The sequence below is a fragment of the Falco rusticolus genome, chromosome 3 (assembly GCF_015220075.1).
Source record: "Falco rusticolus isolate bFalRus1 chromosome 3, bFalRus1.pri, whole genome shotgun sequence".
NCBI lineage: Eukaryota > Metazoa > Chordata > Aves > Falconiformes > Falconidae > Falco > Falco rusticolus.
The window spans coordinates 86,774,431-86,791,769 of NC_051189.1; positions in this window are offsets into that span (position 1 = coordinate 86,774,431).

The following is a 17,339-nucleotide window of genomic DNA, read 5'->3' on the forward strand; positions in this document are numbered from 1 at the left end:
TGCACTGTCTCAGATGGGTAGGATCTCCCTCACCAGTCATGCAGCCATGTCAGTGTGTCTCGAGCAAATGGTAGGGCTGGTAAATAACTGTAAGGAGCCTGTAGCAAGGAGGGTGGAAGGGCAGCAAGGATACCTGGAAAGGGCTAGGGTGAGCTGGTTCTGCAGCAGACGCACCCAGCACCACCAGGCTACACATTTGTTTATCCCTCTAGTCTGCTCTTCTTTGACTTGAGCCCACATCTGCCCTTGCAGGCACCCCAGGAAAGGTTGTACCTCAGTCCCTCCTGTCTTTCGTCCCTGTTCAAAAGGTGATCCAACAGCTGCTCAGATTCTGTGCATCCGGCATTTGTTCTTCCAGCCTGGTTTCAGGTGAAGGTCTCCAGAGATTTTCCTTTCTCAGAAAAGCTTCCGCCTTGCTCTGCCATGCGCATGTCCTCCCAGACAGGGCTGGCAGAAGACGCCTCGCAATTCCCATGTATCCTGTCCTAGCTGACTTTTCAGAACAACAGAAATTGCACAACAAAAAGAAATTGCCTGTAATCTCTGCCCCTCAGAACAGAAGCCGAGTTTAGACAGAGCCCACATGGATATGGTTCTACCAAGCAATCTATTACATGCCTTCCCATCCACATCCACACACACATGCCTACTTCTTGGATGGAAGATGCATCTTTTCAGGTGGCTATGCCTCCAGGAGCTGCCAAGAAGGCAGCTGCTTGAAGGGGACCTGCCTGTTCACTCATCAGATGCAAATACTAAACTTTCATAGGCAGGGATCACAGGTGTAGTTATAGCACTTTTAAGACCAAGAATATCTTGGAAGGAGCTCTAGGAGTCCTTCTGACTAAGTAATGAACCAAAACTAAGAACAAATCAGATCAGTACATCACTTGCAAATACAGACTCTTTCCAAATAACGGGGTGTCAGAATAATCTTAATTAGATCAAAGACATAAAAAGCAGGTCATAGCAAATGTTATTTCAATGGGAGGGTGCATACTTATGTGATCGTGTCCTACCCAAACTGGTCGGAAATAACCTTGGAAGACCTCATAACTGGAGGCCATTTCATTAACAGCACAGAGTGGCTGCAGAACCCACATTTGTTCATCAACACTTGATAGGGTTTTGCCTCAGAGCTGTGTGGGCAGCCAAAGATAAGTAACATCACTTTCCTGGTAATCTGTGGCCCACACAGACATTGAGTACTTGGAAGCAAAACAATACGTTGCTGAAATCTACTTCTTTCCCTGTTTTCACATCCACTGTCCTTTGCCAAAAGCTCCCAAAGCCATCAATAGGAACAGATCAATAACAGGCCTGTAATCACTTCCACGAATCAAATGTGCCCCTATTTCTAGTAAACCTCTAAAGGAAAGGCCTTGGCCTCATTGCTGAAGCACACAGAAAGGCTTCATAGAGTGCAAATTAACGATCTATAAAATATACCAATGAACTAGCTATTCCTTAAACATTTCACTGCTTCCTTTTGTGTTAATACATCTTGACGGGCTTGGGGCTGAAGACAGTTTGACGAATACCACCAGTTACGTAAGTAGATAGTGGGAGCTTGGCACGTTTTCCAAGCTTACACAACACAGCCCCTCCAACAAGCTGGTACAATGGTGCAGATGGTGATGTTAGAGGCCAACTGCACATCAGAAAAGAACTATCTTCCAAGCTTAGAAGGGTAATGTCTCATGGGACTTGTCCTTACCAAACTGAGTATAACATTGCGGTCATCTCCAATGATGCTGTTGCAGCAAGGACCAGTCCTGCTTCACCCACTATGACCTTCCTAGCACGCATGAGCTCCCACGCTCCTTTTGTGCAGAAAACTGGTCAGGGAACTGGTCCAGCATGGGATTAAGCAATGTTTCATTTTTCCAAGACCCTTTCACATCACTTCTCTGAGTCAGTTCCCAGGAAACAACTTGAGCATTCACCCGGTGCAGATAAAGCAGGAGAAATGTGCGGCTGGGTAGGAGGGGAGTGTGCAATGACTGTGAAGGTCTGACTAAAGCAGGGGAAACCAACAGTGTCTCATCCTCAGGCTTGACTCCTGCTCATAGTGCCATAGACAACAGCGGCAACTTCAGAGGCGGTGGATGTTTGTCACCACTCTGCAATGTGTGGTGAGCACAGAGCAGCCTCTCATGGCCAACTGTCCCATCCATTTCAGTGCAAGGTTCTGCACCTCAGCTCAAAAGCCATTAAAAGTGGGTTCAGCCAGCCTTTCTCTGGAGCATGTGGACTCCAGCCTGGCAAACAGTCACCTGAGATGAATAACTTTGGCACTACTACCAGATCCATTTAGACCTTCTCTGTTCATATTTTTATTTGCTTCATGCCAGAGAAGACATGAACAAAATCCCCATATTTGCATCCTCTTTTATGCTCCTTTGCATCATCAGAGGAAATTTTGCATGATTCAGAATCAGGCTTAAAAGGGAATTTGTCTCTAGGAGCATATCACTTGCACATACCATATGGTTTGGCAGATTCATACAAGAGCTTGACAGACCACTTTAAATGGTAGTTCAGGGACAGCCCAGAAAGCTTACTTTCCAAGGCAGGCTGCTGGCACCCCTTGATCTGGGTGTAGACAAGGTCACTCACTAGCTACACACATCCCTGCCCATGAGAGGAGGAGCATTCGGCCATGAACAAACTGATGCTTATGCGGAAGATGAATCAAAATAATTTGCATTTCAGCTCAGGTTTTGGTTGGTTGTTTTTTCCCAAATTGTTTTGGCAAACTCTTTTACTGAAAATGGCTTCTGGAGAAGACAAGAAAAGCTACTACATCTCATGTAAAGACACATGTAAAGTCCTGTGACAGCTGCTGTATTCATGTCACAGGGTATGACAAATTGCCTACCATAATTTGTGTTGAAGGTCCTTCCTAGAAGCTGGAGGACCCAAAGGCAAAACTCCTACTGACTTCAACAGGAGTAGAATTAGCTACAAAAGATGAACTCCTTTGATTGCATCATCAATGCTCAAGTTGTTTACATTGTTACTCACCAAGAAAGGGAGATTGCCTAGGAGTCCACCTAACACCAGCAGGATGACTTTGGCCCAGTAAAGTCTTGGCTATTCCTCCACTGGCTGTAGTACTTCACATAAAACAAGTGTTATTTTCTTTCCAAACATCTCAGCTCATTCCAGCCACAAATCTGAGTTCACTACACCCTTAGAGCAAACTGCTTAAGGGACAGTGAGGACATACTTAATGAGAGCAGGGTAAGGCAGTGCTTGAGTCAATGAAGCTGGAAATTAAAGAAAATGGCTATTTTTCCACCCAGATAGATAAGTCTTTCTAATGTCAAGGTTCATGTATTACCAGAGAAGGTCACCACTGATTACATACCCACACATGAAATGCATTTTACCTGTCAAACTCACTTTAAGTAGCCACAGTGCAAGTGCACAAATAGCCAACTTTGCATCAAACTGGTGTTCCCATGGTACACAGCTTATGCTAACTCTTGTTAGCAACCCCAGCCGGTGTTGGCATTGCTGCTATGCCGCAGGGCACCCATCCCACTGCACTGCAAGAACGGGAGCAGGTGGTTCCCTCAAGAACCCAACCTCCTCCATCATAGGTTAAGCCATGGAAAATTCCCAAGTACAAGATGATCTGCCATTTGCAGATCAGGCAGCTAGTTATGCGTGTCCTTCTCTGACCAAGTGAACTAGGATCTATATGAGTTGTCTTGTTGACTAATGGAAAGTTAAACTTTAAGAGCTCTGAAGGTTGGGGCACTGAGCCTTAAAATTGCTGTGCTTTGCCAGTTTGTCTAAGATACTTTGGGTAGTACAGAATATTGTTGTTGGGGTTTTATTTTTATTTTTAGTCTTAATTTTAGCCAAAATGGAAGAGCAAGATGATGGAAGAAATGTAGTAAGGGTATTTGAAATGAGCATGGAATTTTACACAGGACAGAGCTCCCAGAAATAGCGCCAAAACATACTGCTTTAAAAAAAATTAACCAACAGATTTTATTGGTGTTAGAAGGGTGATTTCTCAGGGCTCTATTTACTCTGGCAAGCCTACAAGGGAGGGAACATGTATTCCTACACAACAGAAAGCAGGAGATGTACCATTACACAGCCAGACAGCACATGAGGCTGCCTCAGCATATATGCTGTTTAGACAGTGGCATTGCAGCCCTGTATGTTCATATAGCAAAATGCTTGTGTAGATATCGATTGAAGACTTCTGGAGATTTGCTCAGATCACAGGCTAATTGCTTTGAGGAGAGGAAGGGGTAAGATGCAGATTGGTTGCAGTCTGCTTCTTCACTTGGTCACTGAGACAGGCAAAAAAAATATCCAGGTAACTGCTGCCCCATGTTCATTTTGTAAGTAAACTCCTTGGATATGGTTTCACATATCCCTGCGTTTGGTCTGATACCTAGGTTTCTGCAAAATGGGAAAGGAGGGAAAGGAAAAGTTCTTGGTAAAATTAGCTCAGCCCAAGTTCCCACCATCCTTACCCTGAAGCCCCTTTCACAGAGGTCTGTGAACAGCAAAGCAAGGAAAACACAGCCTCTGAATGCGACATTCAGCTCGGGCGAAAGTATGCTGGGAGAAATAATAACCCCTGGCAGGGCCCCAGATGAACCATTATGCCTTTATGAGCCATTGTTTCCCTCATTGATGGACTGGCTCTCATTCACAAAAAAAAAAAAAAAAAAAAAAAAATATCTGCTTTTGTAAGGCAAGAGGAAAAAACACTTTTGAAAACACCGAAGTGAGGGTCTGCATGGTTAGGGCACCATGGGAGGGCTGGGGGGACCCAGCTGTTATTTACCCTGGACAGCTGCATGAACAGTGTCAAAACGTCTACATGGACAAATCTATTTGCTGTCTGCTTCAGTCCCTTATGCCAGTAAACTTTGCTGTGGAGTTTTCCCTGTGGGGTTAATTCTTGGGGCAGCATTGCAAATAAAGGACCTCTAGCAGTTTCTCTTGCCTTCCCTCCCACCAACAAACACCCCACCATTGCTCAAGGGCTTAAATGAAGGCAAAAGACCCTGAAATCTCACCTGCTTCATCCCTCAGTTGATCAGCTGGCCAAATGACAAGACCACTGGCCACCCAGCTTGGGAGAGGGCGCTGGGGCTCAATTTGATTGTCCATTTGGTGGCATCTTGAGCCATTGGAGTTGTCCTTCAGCACCCATTTAAAGCATGTGGGAGCCCATGCAATTAAAGAATAGTAAGCAGAGGCCAAGTTAGCACCCCTAAAATGGCATCTGCATGTAAGCAACAGACTTGAGACCCTCCTGGCTTGTGACTGTCTGTTTAGACTACTCAACTGTACTGACTAGATATCCAGTGACTAGATCGGGAATCTGGACACCCAGAGGACAGGAAAACACAAACGCTTAGCAGTCTTCACATCAGGCTGAATCCAGCTGCCTGTGCTATGACAGGTTCAGATCTCTAGTGATGTCTGAGATGCTTTAGCAAAACCTACACTTCTCACGGGGCTGGGAGAGAAGACACAGGTCCTACTGGAAGCCTGTGAGCTCAGAGGCTATGCTTCAGCATCAGAAGTGGGACGAGACTCCTTCATACAGACAGCTTGAGTCCAGCCCAAAGCTTTTCTTCTCTACTTCTTCCTCTAAGCCAAGACATACAGATCTGTGCCATGAAATGTAGTTAGGTGCAGAGCTCATGGTGCCAGGCAGAGCTGGCTTCAGGCATGCAGCTAAGGGTACCAGCCATGGGGACATGACCACACAGTCCTGTGTCCCACAGCTGGCTCTGATGCTGTTGCCTCTCGCAGCCCAGCCTGGGATTTGCAGAAGGACAAGAAGGCTGGCTGGGAAAGAGATGTCTTTTGTAAATACTATGTAGCAAAGAACTCCCACCATGCTTACAAGGAGTCTGAGAGTGGTGTGTCCTCCTGTGCTGGACAAGAGGGATTCTTCTGGTTGTATGAAGTCCTGAAGCCTTGTTGGACTCCACCTCTGTGTGTTTGCTTTTGGAGAATCCTCTGCTGTTTCTGGAGTGATGCAGATTTGCCTGCCTGCAGAGGTGGTTTGCAGGCAGCTGTTGGAGCAGAGAGATCTCCCTTTGCTCTCACTCTGCCCAGGATACCTTGGACATTTCTTTCTTCAAAGCACAGAGCCATGCTCCTGCAGCCTCTGAGCACCACCTTCACTCCCAGCACTGGGAACCGCAGGGAATATTTTCTTTCACCCTAGAAAGCTCCTCAGATATGTGCCAAGGTAAAATCTGCACTGTCCCAGCTGCTCTCTGCTCTTCTTCACAGTGTTGGTATGGAAAGCCCGTGCATCAGCTTATCTAAGAACCTCAAAAGGCTCCCCAGCAGCTTGAAGCCTTATGAGTCTGACACTGCGTGCGGTCCCTGCTATGGGAGAAGGGGGAAGGTAGGGAAAGGAACATCTCCCTTGGAGCCACAAGCAGCTGAATATGCAGCAGGGCATCCTAAAGGCAAGGAGAGCCAAGTCCACCCTGCAAGGCCTGGAGAGCTGCCATTCAGCTTTGAAGAACAAAACATCCCACAGGCTGCAGCCTCCCAGGATAGGACCTGTGAGACCCCATTCTCATGGAGGATCAGCCTCCCTAGCTCCTACCTCAAGCACAGATGTCTAAAACTGTGGTCTTAAACTTCTCCTCCACCAGCTACACTGGAGCCTGAAGTCCCCAGTGTATCTAGGGGAATTTTTTTCAGTATTTTTCACTGGGATCCTGAAGATACCTTCTCAAGACTAGAAGTACCTGTGTTTTCAGATCTGGTCTGCTCACCAGACCCATACCACCATTTAGCCTTGCTGAGATCAGTGGTAGTTCATTCCAGGAGGCACCTCAGCCCAACCAGCCCTACATAAGAGCAACCAAAGGACGAAGACCTGCTTTTTCAGATTTTTTTTTATCCAATAGCTTGGAAACTCATTCAAAATAGGGAGCAAACACTTCTTCTCACTGCAGATCTCCCAGTTAAAGTGCCCCTTGCACATGAGGGAGTTCAAATCCACATCACCTGACTCTCAGTCACCAAGTTAAAATATCCAGGTGTGAAGGCCTCATACTCACCTCTGTAGAAGATCTTCTGGTTTCCACTAGGAGTCCCTGTATAGACAGGGCATGTCATTGTGCAGCTGCCTAGCCAGGGTCATTGTAGAGATGCCATGGCAGTCCTCATTCTAATGAACATCAAGGTATTTCAAAGAAATCAGGCCCTGACTGGGTTAACTCCAAAATTAACAGAGCAAGGAGTGCAATATAAGTCTCCAGCAAAAGCTTCCTATCTATGACAGAAAAGAGACCCCAGATCTCTGTCATCCTTGGGTGTTATCACCATCCACCCATTCAAGGACTGCCTAGGCTATTCATTCAAATTGAGAGATCTGAATACATGTCTTTTAAGTCCCTTCAGCCAGGTGTAGTCTATGTAGTGGTTAGTAGATCTCATTCCCCAGATATCTCTGAAAGCCCTAGCCAGGATATGTCACAATTCCTTTTCAATCCAACACCTTCATGATCATCACACCTCCCTAAACAACCCTTTACACCCTCCAAAAAATTGCAAAAATCCCTGCCAGGTAAACGAAGAGTTAATATTCCTGCTACCTGGGAGGTTATCACTAAAATGGGACTCCTGCCCAGGAATGATGGCTTATGGGCACAGCTCCACTGTGATGGTTTCTTCTGCCTCTTCTGTTCAGGAGGTCCATTTGTAGTAAAAATCTATAAATAGCCTGACAGGTTGGGAGAAGAAATGAAAAATGGCCAGTCCTGGGTCATTTAATGTATAGACAAATGTATGTTCACTTCATTTGCCATGTAAACCTCAACTGTTCAAGTTTATCATTCACTGCCAAAAATGCTATTACAGCAGCCTGAGATTTCAAAGACAGTTTTATTCCTGTTTCTGACTGACCTTTGGATGGATTTTTCAACTTGGAAAAAGAAAGAAAAAAATTTATGTGTTCTGAAATGGAGCTTAGAAGGTTTAACACATTTCTAAGTATGGACATGGTGATTTACAAGGACCTCTTTTTCTGGTTTTTATAAGACTCTGTCTTTCTTCAGCCATGAACAATGTATTGGTTCTGACAAGGACATCAGGAATTTGAGACTTTAACATTATTTATGAGGCAGAGTGTGATCCAGTGGCCAAGAAACTGGACTTATTACTTGGCTCTGCCATGGACGTGCTGAACAACCTTCCCTTCCTGTGCCTCTTCTCTGTGATGATGGTACACTGGGGTCAAAAACTATTTTCTCACTACCAGTTTTCAAATAAACCAGTACAACCCAATCATTCTGGTGGTACCAGATGATGCTTCCTTGTCAATAATCCCTGCTCCCGGCAAGGTTATATTACTAGTTTCCAAGGGTCAACCAACCCAATTATATTGATGTCACCAGGTCACTAGGGCTGTTTATGAGTGCTGGTGCCTGGATTCACACAAACTAATCTCAGTGCTTGCTCCTAAGAGCTTACAATGAATGGTTTGCATCAAGGTATCATAAACATGGTCTAATAAGAGGTGACAGACCAGTTGTGTTAAGAGCTGGACAAATGCATCATAGAAAGGTGATCCATGACCCAGAGAGGGCACAAGTTTAATTGCAGTTATTCAACAGCACTGGGCCAAGCTCCATATTCACCCTTACCTGACGCTCTGAGATCCAAGTACCTAAGCATTTGCATCACACTACCCAAGTGAATGAATGCTCACAAACCTAATAGAAAACTACCAGCATTTAGGGCATGAAAGCCTTAAGTTTGAATTCCTGGAAGCTGTTTGGCCATGCAAAGAAACCTGGCTTTTCTCCCAGCAAGAAAGAAGCCTTAAACATAGGTGTGATTTATTTGCTGTGAATAATTCAGCATTAACAATCACACTCAAAGGTTCCCCTTTCTGACAGCATTCTCCAAATCCCTCACAAGAGTCAGCCCTTTACATGCCCCGAAAACTTGTCCATGCACATGTTCACTGCACAGTGGGCACACTGGGGGATGGATGTGTACACCATGCAACAAAAATCCCAGGATAAAATCTGAGCCTTAACCTGGCAAAGCAGGATCTCAACAGGAGACAAGTACTCTTCAACCTTACAAAGGTCTAGGGACAGGTGAGTTATTCAGGTCCTTGAATCTGAATACTAGATGCTGTGACCTGTAAGCCTGTAAAAAGCTGATATATATGCATAGACAAGTATATTAAGGTGCACGCTTACCTACATCTGCATGGCCCATGGAGCCCATGCCTTCAAGTCCATCCTTTGAGATGGCAAAAGCAACTCAAACTGGCACCTCCCTATTCCCTTGGAGACAGGCACTGGCCCTGGCTTGGGCACTAAGGCAGCAGAACTGGGCAGCTGTGTCGGTGTAGCATCGTGCAAAGGCACTAGACCTCCCTCAGTCCCTCAACATTCCCTCTCCCCTTGAACCACCACCCAAGTAAAAACAGCCACCGAAGGTCAGGGAAGGCAAGGCTTACACTCCCAGTCAGGGTGCTGGTGCAGGTGGGAAAGCAGCTCTCTGTGCAGATGCAAGGATCAGGCCTCCAACATCCAGGTGGGTGATCTATACCCAGGGTCAACGTGGGCTCCATAAGCACCCCTTCTTTCAGCATTAACCCCTAAAACCTCCCACCACTGGCTGCCCATGTCAGAAAAACTCATCTCCAGCTCATCCTCACTCCTCTCCCTTTCCGACCCCTCCCCTCTACCCTGAAGACATCCGTTTACCAAAACGAGCTGTGAAGGCTAGAAAAGACACTGACGTCAATGTAAAAGTAAACCAAAGAGGTCTGGTTCCTGTATCATCACTGCACTGGGCTGAGCGCTGGGGAGCAAGCACACGGTCACTCAGTTGAGGAATCTGGGAGCGGACTCAGGGATCAGCAGCTGAGCTTTCTCATTCAGGCTGTGTAAGTACTGGCTGCGGCATGTTTCAGGCTCAGAGCGAGGGGGAAGAGGGAGGGAGATTTACCAGCTGCAGCTCAGGAAGACAGCATACCCTGGTCCCAGCTGGGCTGAGAGTTTGGAGGCATGCGGATGGGGATGGGAGTCTTCGCAAGCTGGGTCAAGAGCGAAGCACGTGGGTTTGTATGTGGTTTGACTCCACGTGGGTGGGAACAGTGCTGGAGAGGAGAGTGTCCTATGTCGGGTGCTGCAGGGGTAAAGGAGGGTCAGGGAGTTTAGTGCCAGTGCAAAGGAAGAGAATATCTCATAGAGGAAAACATGTTTTTTTTCTGAACAGATACTGAACTGATCAGTTTGGGTGCTGATACATTATCACAGCCAGTGATGTGCATGTGAGGACACATAAATGTCTATAGATAAGAAGTAGGCTGAGGGCAGAGCCATCCAAATGATTCTGCATGACAACTTGAGTATTTTGGTAGACCTCCGTATACTGACTAACTCTGTCAAGTCCAGCTACAATGCACCCTGCAAGTGTCCCTGTATAGAGATGCAGAGCTAGACACAAGGCTTTTAGACCCAGGACATGAAAAAGGTATCTGAGAGGGCTCAAAATGAACTTCGTAGTATAGGTTTAGGAAGCAGAAAATTTCCCTCAGGAAAACTGTATGTAAATATCCTTACTTTGGGTGGTGTGGATGGGAGAAGCAGCTGGGCCAGAGCTGGGGTGAGTGAGAGGGACAAATGGCCCCACTAGCTCAATCGACAATGCTAACTGATGTGTCTGGCCACAGTACATTGTATAGAGAGCATCTCCCATCATTTACACAAACTATACTCAGTGGCAGTGTGATGAATTGGCAATGTGGCTCTCCAGACCCATTTCAGCTGTGTTTTAGTAACGTAAGCTGGTTTTTCTTCTAATATTTCTCATATTCCAGGGCCAATTTCTCTTCTTCATCAAAAAGCCAGCCCTCTCCTGAAATGGCACCTCCTTCAGCAAAGCTAAAACTCCCCCATTCAGAAATAAAAGAGAGTGGGCATATAAATTTAATCCCTATTACATGCGCGTGACAGTCCCAATTGAAAACCACTGGGGCAAATGCCTCTGTCACCCTTAATTAGATGCAATGCTGCATCTCAGCTCACTCTGTAAATCCTGCCCTGAACAGGGGAAAGCTGGGCAGCCCCAGAAAAAAGGAGGTAGAAATGCCCACCACTTTCATGTTGTAGCATCTACCAGCACAAGTGAGGGTAGAAGCCTGCCTTTGGTGGAAACTTTTCTATCATATCCTTTGTGCACAGAAATCTCTGCCGACCCACAATTAGAAAGAAAATTCCCTTCTTCCCCCCTCCTTTCTTATAGACATATGGCAACTTAACAGTGTAATTGAGCAGCTACTTTTTTAATCAATCCATTTCAGCACATTTTGCTTCACTCTGCTCAAGCCTCCTTTCCCAACTTCCCAGTGTGTTGAGATAAAACACAGACAGGGAGCCATTTCTTCCCTCCCTGCAGAGCATAAAGGTGCCAAAAGAATCCTACAAGTCTTCCTTTCCCCGTTTTGAAGAAGGAGGCAAAGGCCAAGGAAGGAATTGTACATGAAACATCTCTGACAGCACGTTCTCCTACAGGCAGAACAAGAAGAAGGGGGCAGGATGCTGAACAAAGTAATAAATCCCACCACACGCACGTACACCACCACCACAGCTCTGCTCCCCCCTATGTGGATCATGCTCTGGGGATGACGTGATTCCCTCAGGGACACAGATTGTCCTGCCCCTACATCCCCCTTCAGGGGGGAAGGCCAAACCCTGCACTCCAACTTGTCAGAAGGGCTATGGGACTTTGTCTTTCTGCATTTTAACAGTCTGGAGACACATAAACAGGAATGTTTATCAGACAGGTGCTCAGCATGTTCAGGGAAACCTCACCCTTTAAGGAGATGTGAGTCCTGACATCTAAAAATGGAGACATCCAAACCTGTTATAGCAGGTTTCTATAAATGCCTAGTTGCTACATTTAGGGGGAGGTGAGACTATGGATTACCTAAATGTGCACATTAGCAAACCTCCTGTGAGATCTAAAGTAAAGTCTATAGCTCCTTCTGAGGAATGTCTGCGCCTTCTTAGCAAGCCCACCTGTAACTATTTCAAAGATCTTGCTATCCCTGCTTGTTCCCTCTTATACCTCTCCTCCAGTTTTAATACTTGCATTTTAATCTGTAGCCTTTAGCTGTAGATTGTGGTCCCACTCAAAACGACTGATTACAGATAACTGAGCAAATCCTATTGACGGCTTAGCAGAGAAACACTTCCCATCCAGTAACTCCTAGAGAGGCACAGCAGAGTCCAGCTAAGCATGACAAAGTCCAGAGACAGAAGTAGTTGTGCTGAGGTCAAGGATGAATCAGGGGAATAGAAAGGTGAAGCCCAGGGCCAGAGCAAATGGGATCAGTGAAGCTGTGGGGGTCAGATGGGACTAGGCTGAGCTGGCTGTGACAACCAAAGAAATTATGTCACCTGTCAAGACAACACTAACCAGGGATGCTGCTGTTCAGTCTCAGCATGATATTTACTGGGATCGATATGCCATTAGTGTATAGACACAGAGGAACTGAATACTTTATTACCTCTTACACATAATCCATAAAAGATGTGCATCTCATCTATCACAGCCTGAAAAGCACCACTACAGCCATTATCACACAACAGAAAAGATTACTTCTTCCATGCTGGTGCAAAAAGATTTACTGTCAAATGTCCCCTCTTGTTCACGGCTCCAGACACCTTTTCCAAAAATTCCTGGCAAAACGACTGGGCTCTGGGAAATTCCTCTAAGGCTAACAAAAGTGGGGCATGGCTCCCAGTGTGGTGGTCCACTAGACAGCTCCCCATCCCTGCATGAACTGAGGTTGTCAGCCCTCTCTATGGGATGCCTGAAGAGATGGATTTGGGTCTCTTTGGGGAGCTACCCCACAGTGAAGCAATCACAAGAAAGCTTTGGCTTTATGGATGAGATTGGGAATGCTGTGGAAGTCTGCCAAATTTCTGTTTCATCCAGAGCTACAAACAGCTGCAAAGACCTACATTAGAGTAGCTCATTCACCACAGGTAGGCATTAGCAAAGTGAAATGGCACTGAGGTCTGAGCATGCAGACCCACACGGAGACCATGGCAAGTGTTCATAACCGACCAGGGTCCTCTCAGAGCAACAGACCCAGAATGATAGTAAAGTGGGACCTAGGCACAGCAGGAGAGGGCACTGAGGCAGGCTCAGCAGGGCAACCAGTTTCTTGTATGACATAAAGGGGGTGTCTAGCATTCCAGTGCAGAGGACAGGAGATTGCTGGTGGATGGTTTATGTGGCAGAGTGGTGGGCACCGACCTCCACTGCCCAGAGCCACTGTGGTGCAACCAGCCTCTCCTCTCAGCAGGGTGTATGAGCACCCTTGCTGGTGTGTCCACTCTGCAGGAGCCGCTGACAGCCAGTGCAAACTGAACATGTGGAGCATGCCTTCCCCTATAACCAGCACAGCCTGACTCGGCATTATCCATTTCAGCAGGGAGGCCAATGCACTAGCAGGCTTATTAGTGGGACATTTAGCCAGGTGCATTTTCATCCTCATCCCTAGGATTCTTTTCTGGCAGGATGGAGAAAGAAAGCTGGGTTGTCATGCCAGGTTTCACCTGCTTGGCACTTGCAGAGTTGCTTTTACCCAGCAGCCAGGCTGGTTCCTTTTGCCCTGGTTGAATATGCCAAGCAATACATCTCTGAGAAAAATCCTGGCTGCCAAGCTGTGTTATGCTGTCTCCAGCTACCAATTAGGTGGATAAATTGATTGTCATTAGAGTCATGAAGTAGCTCAACAAATAAACTTACAGGAACAAGGCAACCCATTTTTCACACACCAGCCTCAAGGCTTCCTGCTGCTTTGATCAAATGCACAGAAAATTGTCTCCAAGCTGTGCTGGTATTAGAGACACAGGCTTGTGAAGGCTGGAGCAAGTCAGCAGGGATCAGATTTATAATACATCAATAACTCCACATTTGTGCACTGTTGGGCAAGACAGGTTGAGAAGATACTTTCTGAGGGGGTCCAGGGCTGAGTTGTGGAGCAGGGTTACACGGGGCAGGGTTGCATAGGGTAGGGTTGCATGAGCAGGGAGAAGATACAGCCCAGGGAAACGTGCTGCCCTTAAGTTGCCTCTTCTCCCACAACCCACAAAGGGGTTTGACAACGTTGGGAGTACTGCATATGCATTTCCCACCTGTGTCTCAGCAAAGCAGATTCAGATTAGCAGCACAGAGACGGTTGTCACATCCCATTGTTGCATGAAGCCGCCATAAAGTTCACTCTGACCGCCAGCTGCCTCGGAGGGTACCCAGGACTGACATAGCAAGGGGCAGACAACAGGAATCGGTGTCACTGGTGGGAGAGAGGAAGGAAGGGGGAGTCATGTTGCATCTGGCCCCTGCCTAGATTAGGTCTGTCTCACACCAAGGCTATTAATCTCCCACTCATGACAGTATTAAGTTCACCCAGAAAATCGGAGCTACTAAGACACTAGCAATAATAAATCCCAATAGTACGGTTCCTCGTGAGCAGTTTACCTAGGAAAGCACATGATTATTTTAAACATGCTGATTTATTAATACACTCAGGATGGCTCAAGCCACTAGTTCTTGCCCAAGGGAGTTCAGCAGCAGAGCTTGACTCACAGTATTGGGCCTGATATATGACTAGCTATGATCAGATGGCATATCTAAAAATACCGAGCCTGCAGTTTATTTTTCTTGGAAAATGGAAAGACACCCAAAGAAGCAGAGCCCAATTTAGTAACCACAGCAGGCTGGATTTTTGCTTTAAAGAAGCCAGCAGAATTTGACCAAAAGAAGGTGCCATTAGGTTGTGTTACAGCCATGGGATTAACCTGTGGTGCTAGCACTGTGGGAGGATTCTCTGGCTACCCTGGCTGCTGCTGCGGCTCTCACTCTGTATTACAGAGGGCAGGGATGCTGATCACACATCCTTTCCCTAAAAGACACAAGGAATAGGACTCCTCCTAACCAAAGGAGGTCTCTACACTGGGACCATCACAAACTGGGATGGTGATTTCATACAGATTTGTATTAATGAGCTAAGCCCTGCAAGATGAACCCACCTTGCACCATTCCCAGGAAAGCTGCTGCAGACATTTCACAGACCTGTTATCAGGTCTGGCTTCAGTCATCTCTTCTCTAGATTAAACAAGCCCAGTTCTGCTGGTTTGTCCTGGTGGGTCATGTTTGCTGGTCCTCAGGTCATTCTCAGTGCTTTGGTTTGGACCTTTTCCAATGCAGAGAGACATCCCCCTTTCATTAGCCATTTTAACACTATTTATTACATCTAATAATGCTTTTGTAGAAAAAAAAATCCTCCAGACAACAAAAAGGGCATGTCAAATAGCACCTTGCAGCACCTCCTAACATAACAAAGACTCAGGATATCTAAGAAAATGAAGTTATGGAAAGGAATGATTAGGCAGTGGCAGGTTGAGCTTTTGCTGCTGATAAAAAATTTGCTTTGAGGCCACAAACACAAACTGGAGTAGGGCCTGGATCTTCCCTCCACCATGCCAGGCACTGCCCACACCTCAGTGAGTTCAGGGCCTCCTTGATAACCAGCAGTGGCAATTTTTTCCTGTCTATATCCTCATCCCAGGCAGAGAAAAATCCCGGGATTTCTGAACCATCATGTTTCCACCTGACTCAAGTCCACAGCATGTTCCATCTGCCCCATGTGAAAAACAAAAGGGTCCATGATCCTATAGCAAAACCCACCACCACCACCACATACAGTGCCTGCTGGATTCTGCTGCCCACCTATTAGTCTTCAAGAGAAAACTAATTATTCTGGCATTGCAATTTCCAGTAACAAATTTAAATCACACATAGAGGGGTCATTTCAACGACAGGGAAACTGAGCCACCTCCCCAGAAGGTGTTTTTTTGTTCCCAGTGAGGCGCCTCACACAGAGCTTGCTGCAGGAGCAGGAACTGCATGCAGGGACAGGAGCTGTAATTCCAAACAGCTGAAAACACAAAGGAAAACACCCCCTCCAAAATAACAGGCAAAAAAAAAATATCAGCAAATGTACCAGCCTCTTCCAGAGGCAGCAATTTTAGGAATCACTTGTAACCAGGCAGCAACAGGGTGACTGTGGGGTTTTTTCTCCCCAGATGGGGCCCTTTCTTTTCTTTCTGCTCCTATAGAGTTTTTCATCACTGTGGCATTTCCTACGATAATCCATCAGATTTATGCTGCTCTGTTCCAGATCAGAGCATTGCTGAGCTCTGTGCATGTCTAACAAAAGACAGCCCTGCCCTGAGCCATTCAAAATCTCTACAAACCAGGCAAACAAAGAGGATGGGAGAGGAGGATTAACATGTTTGCAGTAAGAGAGCAGGGAGAGGATGTCTTTCTCTAAAGCCATTTGAGAGGCGTGGGTCCAAAGACCAGATTTTCTGAGATGCAGGTGTCCTTCCTCCTGGGCTAGGTTGCTCATACAGCAAAGGACCCCGGCCACTGAACAGATGTCCCTGAGAGTACCCCACCGCCCTTTGCCAGGTTCGTGTTTGCTGCTAAATCAGAGCAGGTGGAGGTACCAGACTGGTCCCCTATGTCCCCCGCCACTTCTTTGCTCTGTGTTTGTGAATGCCCCTTCTGGCCTCTGCAGTGTCACAGGACACAGTACACTTTGCGTTCAAGGTTTTCTGGCTCAGCCCTGCCACGCTGTGCTTCCCACCTCCTGAGGTGCAAGAGCAGAGTGCTGAGAGTTGTCTAAGGGTTCTCTTGACCACCCTCAAGCCACGTCTCAGTGCAGCCATGCCAAGCGTCCTGCCGATTCCTGCTTTGCAGCCCTCGAGCCAGAGCTGGGCAAGAGCCACTCCACCCGGTTCTGACCTCTCCAGGGCACATGTGCCCAAGCGATGCCAAAGCCCTGGCTGCCTGCGTAGCTTTCCCCTCCAAGCACCAGTGTCCCTATGTGCCCAGTAACAAACAAACCCAGCAGGAAATAGTTTGCTGGGAATGGGGAGAGCTCTGCAGTGAGGTTGTGACACTGGATGTTGTGTTCTTGGCAATTAGCTCTTGAAACTGAAAAAATATCAAAAAAAGAACAAGAAGTGGCTGCTGGCCAGTGCTGGGTTGGTGGGCCAGAAAGGTCAGAGTGGGACCCTGCAAGGGATCCCAACATGGGCTGGATCACAAGGGGCAGCTGAAACACAACATGACTTTTTGGGTGGCCAAATGGTCTCTGTGGCTCATTTTGTTGGTGCTTTGACTGAAGAACCTTGTCAGAAACCTCACTGTTGTGAGAGTTATGGTGAAATGGGCAGACTGCAAAGGAGAGAGGGATCCTGGCTCACCCCCACAGGGTA